We start from the raw sequence: 15,926 nt of genomic DNA, 5'->3' as shown, positions 1-15,926 counted from the left end.
CGCCAACTCCAGTCCTGGAGGACCACTGTGGCTGCAGGTTTTCATTCTAACCCTTTTTTTTAATTAGTGCCTTGTTTGTGCAGCTAATTAACTTCTTGTGAATTAACCCTTTGCGGTCGTTAGGCCAGAAAATTGGCCTTAGTAAAAAGTGCGCTATAGGTCGTCAGGCCACTGCTGGTGGCCCTGCAAGTTTCTGACCGATTTGCACAGTCGCCTGGTCGAGAAAAGTGGCCTGTGTTATTCCTACATGCTTGAAAAAAATAACTGCTGTAATTATTGGCGATTTTTCAATAATTAATTACGACTAATGTAGCGTGACGTTGAAAATTAAATACGACTGCAAAGGGTTAATTTTAATTTACTTGCTTTTTAAGATTTGTTCCCCTGAATTTCTTTATTGTTCCTCTGAATTGCTTCATTTCTTTCCTTAAATGGCATCCAAACAGAAACTAAATGTGAAGTGAGGGAACCGACATAAGACCAACTAAGTCAGGGCCTCAAACTCCAACCAATTGCTTAATGAGGCGCAGATTCTTGTTGTTAATTAAACTAGTTCTTTAAGTCTGTGGCTTGTTGCTGCTCTTGTGGTGCATTAGCAGACAATTCCGAAACTGTTGATCTTCTCTTTTCTAAAAGCAGTGTTAATATTTTGGGGACCTGAGGAGATCAACATTCTTGAGACCTTCACCTTTCTTTATTTTGAGATATTGTATGATGGACACCAGTTGTTTTGGCTCATTTTGTATCTCATTATTGTTTGGCTGCTAATTAAGGGGAAAAAAAAAAAAACAATTAAGGGGTCTGAGTCTTCAAGAGCAGGGGAGTGTTTTTGGAATGTGGATTACTCGTTTAGCCGGATGTAATTGTTGACGATTTGACATGATCCTGGATCTGTCGGTTTTTTGAAACTCTTGCTGGATGTGTTGTCATAGCAGCATATCCAAATCCTCAAACCTGCTCGGAACAAGGATTAGCTCACATACTTAATCAGTCATTCAGTCATGACTTCACCGTCCATGAATGAGCAACCAATTGATATCGGTGCGCAAATTATAAGAAGAGAATTTCATACAGAGAGGGTTTACGCGATCGGCAAGATCCTTTATTGTTCCCAGAGGAAATTCTTTTCGAAAGATACCGCTTTAGCTGAGGGGGAATATTGTACCTCGAAGATTTATTAGCACCTTATATTTGAAGTCAAACTCGGCGAAGTCGGGCTCTCACAACCACACAGACAGTAGGCATTGCTTTGAGGTTTTTTGCAAGCGGCACTTTTTTTATATACTGTAGCCAATGCGGAAAATCTATCTAATAGTGCAGTTTGCCAGGCAATTCGTAAAAAGTCTGTTTGGCTCTGAAATATTTCCTTCGGGTTTTCATAGTGTTTCCTGGGCACCTGTGTGTGCAGACAATAAAAGAGGCGTTTCATGCCATTGCTGGTAGGTAATACACAGGCTAAAACACCCACAGTTCCATGAAGAATCTCACAATCAGCCTAACATTCTCATTACCAGGATTTCCAAATGTGATTGGGGCACATGGGACTGATCAGAGTGGAGTTTGATCAAACATTATTTGGAAAATGTACCTCTCCTCCTGATGAATAATCAGACACAGTGTCTTCATCAAATATTTGACCTTCGTCAATATCTCGTTGGTCAGACACAAGTTCTAGGGATATGACATTCCCTGCAACTGACCCAACAAAAAAGAGGGCTATATGGAACATACCTATAGCACACATGGAGGACGAATATGCAATGACCATCATTTACCTGAAATGAAGTGACCACTGCATCCTGCCACTGGTTCTGGGGAGGAGTTTCCCCCTGGATTGCCCTCAGAAACAGGGCAATGGGCATTTTGCTGGAGAGCCAACTCTTCTGCAGGGGTTAGGTCTGGACCGCGTGGACCTCCACCTGTTTTTTTGCTTGTCTGCCTTCTTATTAGCTTTAAAATTAATGTTTTTTATATATGATTATTTATGTCAACAATTTTTTAAATAGTTATATACCAATATTTACCAGTTTGAAGAATATTCTTGTACTTCACTTTAAATTGTTCCCTTGTTCTTCTTGTGTTCACGTTTGATCTGGAATTATGATATATTAAAAATTAATCTGACACATAGGAAATGAAACGCTGCATTCAGTAAGTACAATGCACACTACTTAGCGTTTAATTCGTCGGCCACTTTTTGCCTGCCGTCTTTTCTGGTTTGGGCTGCTTTTACAGTGTTACCCCTTGTGCATATTAAATCTTGAAATTCTTCATGTCCTTCGAATAAAAGGTCCGGCTCCGCTTGTGTGAAAAAAAAATGCGCCCGTTCTTTCGTCATTTTGTTACAGCCTATCGAAGACTTGCTGATCATGTTTTCTGGACTCAATATATATGGGCTTTTCACGCAGCGCAGGCGCATGCGTTCATCTCGGATGATTAGATCCAGCTCGACTAATCTAATACACAGCTGCGTTTGAATAACCGACTTATCCCGGATGAGTTTCACCGGCATTAACTTATCCAAGGTGAGGCACCTGATCTCGGATGATTTAAGCGACATACGAAAAATACCCCCCAGGTCAAATAAAGTTAGTTCAAAAGAAGTTAATTAGCAACAAAAACAGGTCACTCATTAAGAAAAGGGTTAGAATGAAAACCTCCAGCCACGGTGGTCCTCCACAACCGGAGTTGGCAACCCCTGACTTAGTTCATGAAGCCCGGCAAAAGGGAAATTCTCTTTGTCGACTCCCTATGGGTTAAGAGAAAGGCAGGGTTTGGGGGCCAGCAATGTGTTTACTCCTGAGGTCACCATTTTATAATTATGCTTGGTTTTTGCCAGGGTGTTCGGGAAGCTGTTCGTTGTTCCAGGTTCATTGCATCCTAGACCATGTTCCACTGATCTATACTGTGTTCATACATACAGTACATTCACAGACTTGTTTGTACTTTAAGTGCCATGTAGGATGGATGGGCATCCCAACCAGGAACAGAGATGGCTCCTTACCAGGCCGGGAGGCTCCTAAAGGACAGACAGATGTACCAGCCAAGGGAGACAAAGGTGCCAGGCCTGAAAAGGACTTGTTGGGAGGATGGACAAACATCCCGACCAGGAAGAAAGATTCCTTACCTGGGAGGAAAGCCGCAGGCAGGTGCACAGGCATCCTGACCGGACATATTTCTAGGATCTGCCATAGCCAGGATGAAAGGGAAGGACAGGGAAGAACCATCTTGGGTTGGTGTTTATTCCCCACCTATCACTAGATGGCTACAGCCCACAATACCAATGAACCAGCAGGGAATGCCGGGAAGTGTAGTCTGGCAGTGAAGCCCTGCTGGGCTCCATGGTTGCCACAAGAGTGTGCTGCAGGGAGATATACAGTGGTGTGAAAAACTATTTGCCCCCTTCCTGATTTCTTATTCTTTTGCATGTTTGTCACACAAAATGTTTCTGATCATCAAACACATTTAACCATTAGTCAAATATAACACAAGTAAACACAAAATGCAGTTTTTAAATGATGGTTTTTATTATTTAGGGAGAAAAAAAATCCAAACCTACATGGCCCTGTGTGAAAAAGTAATTGCCCCCTTGTTAAAAAATAACCTAACTGTGGTGTATCACACCTGACTTCAATTTCCGTAGCCACCCCCAGGCCTGATTACTGCCACACCTGTTTCAATCAAGAAATCACTTAAATAGGAGCTGCCTGACACAGAGAAGTAGACCAAAAGCACCTCAAAAGCTAGACATCATGCCAAGATCCAAAGAAATTCAGGAACAAATGAGAACAGAAGTAATTGAGATCTATCAGTCTGGTAAAGGTTATAAAGCCATTTCTAAAGCTTTGGGACTCCAGCGAACCACAGTGAGAGCCATTATCCACAAATGGCAAAAACATGGAACAGTGGTGAACCTTCCCAGGAGTGGCCGGCCGACCAAAATTACCCCAAGAGCGCAGAGACGACTCATCCGAGAGGTCACAAAAGACCCCAGGACAACGTCTAAAGAACTGCAGGCCTCACTTGCCTCAATTAAGGTCAGTGTTCACGACTCCACCATAAGAAAGAGACTGGGCAAAAACAGCCTGCATGGCAGATTTCCAAGACGCAAACCACTGTTAAGCAAAAAGAACATTAGGGCTCGTCTCAATTTAGCTAAGAAACATCTCAATGATTGCCAAGACTTTTGGGAAAATACCTTGTGGACTGATGAGTCAAAAGTTGAACTTTTTGGAAAGCAAATGTCCCGTTACATCTGGCGTAAAAGGAACACAGCATTTCAGAAAAAGAACATCATACCAACAGTAAAATATGGTGGTGGTAGTGTGATGGTCTGGGGTTGTTTTGCTGCTTCAGGACCTGGAAGGCTTGCTGTGATAGATGGAACCATGAATTCTACTGTCTACCAAAAAATCCTGAAGGAGAATGTCCGGCCATCTGTTCGTCAACTCAAGCTGAAGCGATCTTGGGTGCTGCAACAGGACAATGACCCAAAACACACCAGCGAATCCACCTCTGAATGGCTGAAGAAAAACAAAATGAAGACTTTGGAGTGGCCTAGTCAAAGTCATGACCTGAATCCAATTGAGATGCTATGGCATGACCTTAAAAAGGCGGTTCATGCTAGAAAACCCTCAAATAAAGCTGAATTACAACAATTTTGCAAAGATGAGTGGGCCAAAATTCCTCTAGAGCGCTGTAAAAGACTCATTGCAAGTTATCGCAAACGCTGGATTGCAGTTATTGCTGCTAAGGGTGGCCCAACCAGTTATTCGGTTCAGGGGGCAATTACTTTTTCACACAGGGCCATGTAGGTTTGGATTTTTTTTTCTCCCTAAATAATAAAAACCACCATTTACAAACTGCATTTTGTGTTTACTTGTGTTATATTTGACTAATGGTTAAATGTGTTTGGTGATCAGAAACATTTTGTGTGACAAACATGCAAAAGAATAAGAAATCAGGAAGGGGCAAATAGTTTTTCACACCACTGTACTCCCTGTCATGTGAGACTTCTGTGGGACCTGGAAGTGCTTTCAGCAGGCAACAGCCCTGGCACTGGAAGTACCCCTGGGTCCTCAATAAAAGGGACTGCACTCCCTTGTCTAGGCAAGTCAGAGCTTGGAGGAAGGAAGGCAACACTGGACTGGAGGAAAGCTGTGCGGTGGTGAGAGGAGAGAACTGGCGCAGAGATAACAGTGTTATGTGCTTTATACTTCGGTATTGTGTAATAAAGCACCCTTTTATTTGAACCTGGCACTGCCTATGGAGCTCAATAGTGCCCCTAACCTTCACAGTACAATAGATTGTGTGATGTATAACTTTTTCTTTATATTAAAACCTAAAATATATCCCTTTCGAGTATTAAGTAAAGGCCACCAAAATATCGGTTTGCAAATTATCTATACCAACAGGACAGGAAAACATAAATTACCCAAGTATATAGGATACAACTGTGGGCATCAGAGTGTACATTTACAATCTGTTAATTGTGTTCCTAAGGGCTGCTTGTAAAGAGTGTGCACATTCTGTACCTGTCCTGATGACATCCAATAACTTGTGTATGTAGTGATACCTTCAAACAATAGGAAGCTTGTGGAGCAAATCAGTCCAGGATAGTGGTCTGTAATACCTCACTATGTAATCATGCATGTGCATTTAGGGTGATATTTACATCCCTTGAAGGGGTTTTATTAAAAATCCTTCACTCCCACTATAATAACAAAGAGCTTTTTCAAGCCAATACTTTGGAACTGACTGTGGCATCTTCGTGTTGATGGCAAGTTTTCCATCATTTAGATGCTTCTAGCCATTCAAACAAAAGTTAGATTACTACAAGTTATGAAATTTAAGTGAATTTCAGTTTCAGTGAATTAAAAGGCATTGCTTATTCTGGCTCAAGAGTTTAGAAGATGAAGTTCCCTACTTGACGTCCTGGCATCTGAGTCTTGTCAGACAACTGGCACACAGCTTTGGCTTGGCAGGCTGGGTCTCAGCTTTTGGTCAACAAAGATAAGTTTTTTGAGTTTGTCTCCTCAGATAGGAGCAGCTCATAACTTTTCAGGTTTCAGAAGGTCACTTTGCATATTTCTCCATCCCTGAGAGAATCCCCAGGGAGTTCAATGAATATCCAGAGAATATCCCAGAGAGCTTCTTCAGGATGGTGCAGAGCGTGATTGATTAAAGGTCTCCTGATTGATTAGGGGGGGTCTCCCGATTGGATTTTATTGGATTGGATTACCCAGTCCCAAAGATATCACGTCCTAGTGAGCTGAATGACTTCCGGCCTGTCGCTCTGACATCGCATGTGATGAAGATCATGGAGCGGCTGCTGCTTCACCACCTGAGGCCACAGACCCATCATGCCCTCAACCCTCTGCAGTTCGCATACCAGGAGAAGGTGGGAGCAGAGGATGCCATCATCTACATGCTACAACCAATCCCTCTCCCACTTGCACAGAGGCAGTGGTGCTGTAAGAATTATGTTTCTGGACTTCTCTAGCGCCTTCAACACAATACAACCTCTGCTCCTTAGGGACAAGTTGACAGAGATGGGAGTAGATTCATACCTGGTGGCATGGATCATGGACTATCTTACAGACGGACATCAGTATGCGCGTCTCGGAAACTGCAGGTCTGACATTGTGGTCAGCAACACAGGAGCGCCGCAGGGGACTGTACTTTCTCTGGTCCTGTTCAGCCTATATACATTGGACTTCCAATACAACTCGGAGTTCTGCCACGTGCAAAAGTTCGCTGATGACGTTGCTATCGTGGGCTGCATCAGGAGTGGGCAGGAGGAGTAGTATAGGAACCTAATCAAGGACTTTGTTAAATGGTGTGACTCAAACCACCTACACCTGAACACCAGCAAAACCAAGGAGCTGGTGGATTTTAGGAGGATCAGGCCCCTCATTGACCCTGTGATCATCAGAGGTGACTGTGTGCAGAGGGTGCAGACCTATAAATACCTGGGAGTGCAGCTGGATGATAAATTGGACTGGACTGCCAATACTGATGCTCTGTGTAAGAAAGGACAGAGCCGGCTATACTTCCTTAGAAGGCTGGCGTCCTTCAACATCTGCAATAAGATGCTGCAGATGTTCTATCAGATGGTTGTGGCGAGCACCCTCTTCTACACGGTGGTGTGCTGGGGAGGCAGCATAAAGAAGAGGGACGCCTCACGCCTCGACAAACTGGTGAGGAAGGCAGGCTCTATTGTAGGCATGGAGCTGGACAGTTTGACATCTGTGGCAGAGCGACGGGCCATCAGCAGGCTCATGTCAATCATAGAGAATCCACTGCATCCACTGAACAGTATCATCTCCAGACAGAGGAGCAGCTTCAGCGACAGACTGCTGTCACTGTCCTGCTCCACTGACAGACTGAGGAGATCGTTCCTCCCCCACACTATGTGACTCTTCAATTCCACCCGGGGAGTAAACGTTAACATTGTTCAAAGTTATTGTCTGTCTGTATACCTGCATTATTATCATTCTTTAATTTAATATTGTTCTTTATTAGTATGCTGCTGCTAGAGTATGTGAATTTCCCCTTGGGATTAATAAAGTATCTATCTATCTATCTATCTATCTATCTATCTATCTATCTATCTATCTATCTATCTATCTATCTATCTATCTATGTCACTTCCAGTTATAAAATCAGTGTCTTTTACTAGACAAGTTCTTCGGTCCATCTTAGTTGTCATCCCTTGAATTACAGGTCTTTGTCCTTGCTCGTGTCCATTTCAAGCTTTCTGGCTTAAGAGGTCCACAGAGGGATCTCTGGAGAGATGTCAGTGCCACTCTGATTTACACGGTTATTATCAGATGATGTCCAAGCAGATCCTGGCACAAGCTGGAGTTTAGTCACTTAGTTGGGAATGCAAGGGGTGGGTGGGGTGGCGGGGATGGTTTGTGCAGCTGGGTGCCTCCATCACAGTTAAATCGGATTTCTTAACAGGCCTGGTGTCACTAAAGTCCAGTAGAATGGGCAATGCCATTGGCATTGGCAAAGTCTGATCAGTAATGTGAGGTAAATTGAAAATAACACGAAAAAAAAGTGTTTGAAAGGAATTCTAAAGATAAAAATCTTAAACTGACCAATTTGATTTCACTAAGGTAACTTTAAAGATGGGACAAATAAAAAAAAATGGAAAATGAAAGCATCAGGTAAGTGGCATTTGAAATTTTCATTAATTTGACTTGTCCATGAAATACTACTCTTCATAAGTGTTTTTATTGTTCCACTACATGCTGATGCAGTCTCAAAACAGCAACTGTCAGATTTTCTGATTTAAAAAAGTGTTTGCACCAGATTTGAACAATGTGCAACTCCCAAAGCCTCAAGCCTACTCCACCTACAAGTACCTGTACTTTACTAACATGTTTTTGCTTGCAAATAACCAGTTTTGGATAACCAAAGATGTCCATCATTTGCATACAATATTAGATTGGACACCTTCCCTTTTATCATCGCAAATCAGTTTAAATACCTAGGGGTAAACATCACAAGTAAACATAAAGCTCTTTATCAACAAAATTTTGGCAACTGTATGGAAAAAATTAAGCAAGACTTGCATAGATGGTCAACCATTCATCTCACTTTAGCTGGAAGAATTAATGTTGTTAAGATGAATATCCTTCCTAAGCTTCTCTTTTTATTTCAAAGCATTCCAATATACATCAATTAATAATTTTTAAAGCAATTAGATTCAACCATAACCTCATTTATTTGGAACTTAAAACATCCACATATTCAAAGAGCGACCCTACAAAGACCTCAGGCGGAAGGTGGCATGGCTCTACCTAACTTTCAGTTTTATTACTGGGCAGCAAACATACAAGCTATAAAAACCTGGACACAAATAGATGAACATACACAGGCTTGGTCCGCAATAGAAATAAAATCCTGCAGTACTTCTTTATATTCCCTACTTTCTGCCCCTATAAATGCAAGTTATCGCCAATATACTAACAACCCAATTGTGCTTCACTCACTCAAAATATGGAACCAATGGAGAAAGAGTTTTAAGATGGAGAATCTCTTATCTGTGCCACCCCTGCATGAGAACCACCTTTTTCAACCCTCGCAAACATATGCAGTTTTTAATATCTGGAAAACATTTGGGATTAAATCACTCTTTATCTTTCTATAGACAACATCTTTGCATCCTATGAACAATTACATTCCAAATTGAACTTTCCAGCAACACATTTCTTTCACTATCTTCAAATTAGAAACTTTGTTAAACAGAACCTGCCCGATTTCCCTCATCTCCCACCCACCTCTACACCGGAAAAAATATTGCTCAGTCTTGAGGACTCAGACAGCATTTCTGCAATATATAAAATCATTTTACAGTCCCTCCCTTTCAAAGATCCAAGAGGACAGTGGGAAAATGATCTCTCACTCAACATATCAGAAAAGGAGTGGAAGGTAGCAATGCAGAGAATTCACTCGAGCTCCATATGTGCAAAGCATACAATTATTCAACTCAAAATTATATACCGAGCACATCTGTCTTGCTTAAAACTGTCCAAAATGTTTCCAGGGCAAGATCTAACCTGTGAACGCTGCAATCGAGTTCTAGCCTCACTAGGTCTCATGTTTTGGGCCTGCACCAAATTAACATCATTCTGGACCAAAATCTTTAAATTCCTATCAGATAGTCTCGGTGTCACAATCCCTCCTAACCCACTAACAGCTGTGTTTGGTGGGCTCATAGAGGGGCTTAAAGTGGAGAAGGACAAACAAACTGTGATCACCTTCACTATACTATTGGCATGTAGACTTATTTTGCTCAACTGGTAGAATCCTAACTTTCCTCTTCTAAGTCAGTGTGTAACTGATGTTTTATATTATTTGAAATGGGAAAAAATCAAATTCTCACTTAGAGGATCTGTGCAGAACTTTTTTCATAACCTGGCAGGAGCTAATTAATAATATTTTAGAATAAGCTCTTAAAGCACTGAGGAAGCAGATTCTCTTCCCATTTCTTTTTCTTCTCCATTTATCTTTATCCACCTATTAAACTCATCAGTTTATTTATTTTTACTAGCTTTAAGTTTTACTCCAATGGTCATGCTCTTTTTCTTAGGGGTGGGGGTTGATTTGTTTTCAATCCTAATTTTTGTAAAAATTGATCTATTTGTATGGAATGATTACAATAAAATCAATAAAATTAATAAAAAAAAAAGATGTCCGTCATTTGTGAATAATTGAGGAACACATGCCATTGTTTTGCATGTGGTATTTAGGAATTCACATTGAAAGTTAGAAAGGATTTTTTATCAGTCATTTTAATACAGTTGTAGTCCAGTGGGCTACATACATTTACATGTACAAGTGACAGATCCTTTCTCCACAGCAGAACAGTAATTTGTTTGGCTGAAACAGAATTTATTAAGCATGTAAGTTACTAATTCAGAGATTTAGTTTTGCAGGAGGAGGGGGTGACAGGTTTGACGATGGTGAGTGCAGTACCTGGCAACCCTGAACAGCAGACATCTGTTATTCAAATGAGCAGAGGCCAGAGAACCAATAAAAACAGCAAGCCTGCTACAGTCGTACAGTGGCTACAGTGAGCTATCCTTATAAGGAAAGCAAGAAAACTAATGCAAGGTTGGGAGCATGCTCTGATGGTGGGTGCGGCAATGTACTACTTGCTGAACCACCTGGATTGGGACCCGAGCGCAGTGGGTGACAAGAAAATCCACTGGCTCAGCGCTGTTAAGTTCCACACAGTGCTCCATTGTGTTTGATTTGGTATTCTTCCTAATGGTAGTTTGTTGTAATTACTTCTTATGTTCCAGTGACGTGCGGTGAGGTTCATTGCTGGTGAGGCACTGACTCCTCCAGATTCAAATTTACAAATATATGAACCCAAAAGAGTAGCTTATTCACTATTCAACTGGCAGCCAGCATGCACATTGATTACTGGTTATGTTTCATATCTCATCAGCATACTTTACACACACATAGGTAAAGTGCATATTTGGTTAAGAAAGAACATTACATTTATAGCGGCGAGAAAGAGCGGAGAGAGCGCATTTGCTCTGCACTCTCCATGTGTTCTAAATTTGCCATTGCAATTCCACAATTCATACTTATTCAAAACAAATGAAAGTATTGAGTGGTTTAAAAAAAACGAATTTCAGTTTTGACCTTAATTGAAATCTTTATGTTGTTTTTAAAAGCTTTTAATTTTGATGCTTTGATCAATTTTAGTACAGACTGTTCAACAAAAAGATAACAAGAAAAACAAAACAATATTTTATTTAAGGTCAAAATGTAGTTTTTAAATATTGCATTATTTGTTTCTTTGTCTGATCCCATTATTTTTATAAAATTTAAAACTGTTTATGGTCTTACCTTTATTTGTAAATGAAGTCCATGCGCCTATATAAATAAAATGTATTATTATTATTATCCTTCTCCACGAAAATCTCCGTCACTTTCTTTTAAAAGTCCTCTTTATTTTCTTTCATTTTTAAAAGTCTCTCCGCCTCAATTGAGATTATTGCCAAGAAGAACAGAAGCAATGAGCACCTATTGGGCTCACATGCGCCCCCTTCAGTGTGGCACGGTACTGTCTGCCTCACCGTGTGCCTTTTCACTGTGGTTTTATGTCCGATTAGCAAGGCTAAATATGTCACACACATTCATTAAAAACATTGGCCAGACTGTGGAAAGTCAGGGTGTATAATAAACGTGTCTGTAAACATTATATTGGCGAAATACAGAGAGACAGCAACAGGCACGTGGCAATTGCATGCATCAACCCAGTGGGTGAGGGAGAGCGCAGTCTGAGTTGAGGTGAGGTGAGTCTTGTCGCTGCCGCTCCTTGCATTTCTTCCCGTACTTGAACAGCAAATGTGCAAGTTTAGCGATTTTGACTATAAAAATGATCAAAATTATTGGAATCATACAGAAAACAAATTTATAGCACAGACCAGTGGAGAAATTTGTTTATTTTAGGTTATCATTATTATTTTTTTTTTTACTTTTCATGATGAGCCTCACCTGCCTCTCCAGACCGCACGTCCCTGTTATATTCTGCATCACAAAACTGCTTTTCCTTGTGCCTTTTAAAAAGACACAGAAAAGAAACAAAAGATGTGTGGTCTAGAGTGACCCACTGAGGAAAGTCTGGCATCTCTGTAGCAGTACTTTATTTATTAGATGATCATATTCATTGTAATTATTTAATATTTACTTCATATAAAAGACTTAAATGTTTTCCAGCAACACACCAGATTTCCAGCAGATGCCGCTTCTAGATTGATAAAAAAAAAAAAAAAAAACAAACACCAGTTTATTAAAGCAGAAACAATGTGGGTGTGGATTATACAATTGGTCAATTACCAATCAAATATGAGCAGAGGCAGAAGGTTAACCAATCGGCAAAGTGCCCTGTGTGATTGGCCTTGAGTACCACTTGTTCTCTGCTGGAGATGCCGGTGAAGGCACAAGTTCAATAAAATAAAAATAATATTAATAACATTAATAAAAAGGAGGATTGGCTTGGTGGAGGAGAACAGAGATGAAAGATAACAACATTACACTGGTCATAAATTAAATGGACCAGATGCATTTCTGCACAGGACCTTCTGAGGAGCTACAGTATGGCATAAGCTTTATAAAAAAAGAGATCCATTCATCCATCCATTTTCCAACCCGCTGAATCCGAACACAGGGTCACGGGGGTCTGCTGGAGCCAATCCCAGCCAACACAGGGCACAAGGCAGGAACCAATCCCGGGCAGGGTGCCAACCCACCGCAAGACACACACAAACACACCCACACACACTAGGGCCAATTTAGAATCGCCAATCCACCTAACCAGCATGTCTTTGGACTGTAAAAAAAAGAGATAGTCATTGTCAAACCGCATATGCAACAGAAAAATTGATCATATGCAGAGCATGAATGTCTGTCCCTATTTTACTAGAGACAAGCAAAACATGAATGCTCATACACCTATCACAGCAAAAAAATAATAAATAAATTAAACAATTTGAAAATGGATGGAGAGATAGGATGCTGGTGCCTGGTCTGTCTCAGCTGGCATCAGATCATTGTGGTACTCTTTGCCATTGTCCTCATCTGAGAAAATAAGGCACTGCTCAGGAAAATTAGAAAAATATGTTCACTATAAACCATCTAAATTGAAATTGCGCTTGAAGTGATGTACAGATTGCATCAATTGACATTCTATTGGCGTATGTTGGTTGTGAAGAGTATATGGATAATTGGAGCAAATATTTCTTAAACACAACATTTTAGAATGGAGGGTTAAAATCCATGTTGATTTGTTGGCAGTGTGGTGCTTTGCCAATGAATTACTGTGTCAGAGAAATATTGAGCAGATAAAGTTTAGACAATGCAGTGGTGAGATTATTTTTGGGGTAACATCAATACTAAGTAAATATTTATTCATTATGTATATAAAGGCTTATTAAGCCACACTTATGGGGCTTCTTTCTTTTTCTTTATATTTTTTTGTTTCGCTCGCCACCCCCCCCCCGGCCTGCACTACTCACCAGCCACTTTGCGTCTCTGCCACTCATGTATGTGGATTTCGCTTTCACCAAAAATCAAATCTTTTAATTCTCACAGATACGCCTCTTCATTGGAAAGAAACACTACTTTTCTCTGATGGCAACATGAATTAGACAATCTCCAAGTCTCTGACTTAAAGTTTAAATCCGATCAATATACTTGATCTCTTTTCGCTGTTCCGTTATTTCACCGAGTAATAATTTCCATTTGTTTGCGATAATGTGATCTTTACTATCATTTTTTTTGAGACTTTCGAATTTTAATACTTTCATTATCTCTAACCTGCTCTGCATGTGTATCACACCAACGTTTTTTAATTCTTTACGACATTCTACTTTGTCACCTACTCTTTGTCTTTAATTTCTGGTCCCGGGTGTGGTTAAATCTCTTGGCACAAAGTCTCGTCTCGTGGGATGTGAAAATATCTCTCTGAAAAAGTCACATCTGGTCCCAGGCTAATAAGTCTCGTCTCGTCTTGTCCCAGTATTTTTTTATTATAATAGAGAGATATCAGTTAAGTGATTTTTTATTTCCTTTGCTAACATGTTTAACTTGCTTTTTTAATTCTATATATTCAATATCACTTCGCTCACCTGGTACAACTTCAATCAGCAGAAGAAGTGAGTTGGTGCTGCCGAGGTCCACACAGGCCACTGATGTGATTATAACTTCCCTGCAAATCAAATCAAGTTTTATATTATACAGTATGTACAGTACATTATATAGTGAAATGCTTCATTGCTCAACTCCAATTACTGTGCATTTAAGAAGAATATAAAGGACAATTAACTTTAATACATAAGTTTATTATTTATCACATATTTATAATACTATTTATGATTTTTGAATATGTACAAATAACTAAATAAATAACTTATTAACTTATAAATACCTTAATGTAAGAGAATTAACAACAGGGCATCATGTAATTTCAGATGCTTTCCTTATTCAACATGCAGATGCCCTGTGGGAAGAAGCTCCTCCTCCGTCCCTCTGAGCTGGACTTTAGGCAGCGCTAGCATTTACCTGACCACAGCACATTTTCATTTCTTTGCCCTGGACTGATATTGCTTGGTGTAGATGTCCTGGAAGTTGTGGAGTGCACATCCAGTGATGCATTCAGCTGACTGTACAACCCTCTGCAGAGCCTTGTGGTCTCGCTGCTTGCTGTTATCAATCCACTTATTGTCAGAATACTTTTGATGATGGATGCATAAAAGTTCTTTAGTATCTGGGAAGGCCACCTAAGATCCCCGAGGCAGTAAAGACATTGCCATGCAGAAGGTGTCAATATATATGGAAAAGACCAGGACCTATATGCTGTGAACACTGAGTTATTTTAAATTGTTCATCTTATCCACCTTAGTGCTGGTAATACTAATGGGGTGGTGGTGCCTCTGCTATTTTCTCCCAAAGTCCACAATCATCTTCTTTGTCTTGCTGACATTCAGGAGTAGACTGTTGTGCTGACACCAGAGTGACAGACTTTCCACTTCTTCTAGGTAAGGCTGCTCAACATCTGTGTCATCAGAAAATTTGACAATGATGTCAGAGTCATATACAGCCATGCAGTCATATGTGTAGAGAGAGTACAGCAGAGGACTCAGAACACAGCCCTGTGGAGGGCCTGTGTTGAGAATGAGGGATAATGAAATGTGGTCACCCACTTGAACCGCCCTGGAAGTTAAAAATCCAGCTGCACAATGAAGTGCTCAGATGCAGGTCCCTGAGCTCAGAACTCAGAGGGCACACCAAATCTGGCTGGCTTATCAATAATTTGTTTTGCCAGATCTGTCTTGCCATATATAGTACAAGTTGAAATAGCCTGTCATAAGGGAAATTTGAAACAGTAAATACATCAGTAATTGAGATTGCACAGATGTTCTCCAATTTCACAAAAATGATTTTAGAAATTCAACAAAGGTTTCAAAATGGGACTTGTGGAAATTTTGGACAGCATGCCCTATTTGAGAATAACTCATTGAAAAGTGAAATTTCCTTGACAAAGACAAATACCAAATGGATTCACTTGGAGATTAGTTTTTTTATCTTGTTCAAAGACAGAAGGCAAATATAATGAAAACAACATGGGCCTCATATTTTATGAAATCACCTAAAAAAGGTGATAGCAGATGATCCAAAGCATAGGCTGAAAACAAAGTGTAACATAAAATATAAAATGGAGACAATTATTAAAGGAAAAATTGAGCAACACATGTCAACACAGGCTTAGACGGGGAGATGGTGTGTCACTAATATGCTGGAATTCCAGGAGGAAACAAGTGCAAGAATCGCAAACATAAAATTTAACTAAAAATAAATAAATAAATAAATAAAAGTAAAAATAAGACTTTGGTAAG

The sequence above is a fragment of the Erpetoichthys calabaricus genome, chromosome 1, assembly GCF_900747795.2.
Source record: "Erpetoichthys calabaricus chromosome 1, fErpCal1.3, whole genome shotgun sequence".
Taxonomy (NCBI): Eukaryota; Metazoa; Chordata; class Cladistia; order Polypteriformes; family Polypteridae; genus Erpetoichthys; species Erpetoichthys calabaricus.
This window is presented reverse-complemented; position numbering follows the sequence as displayed.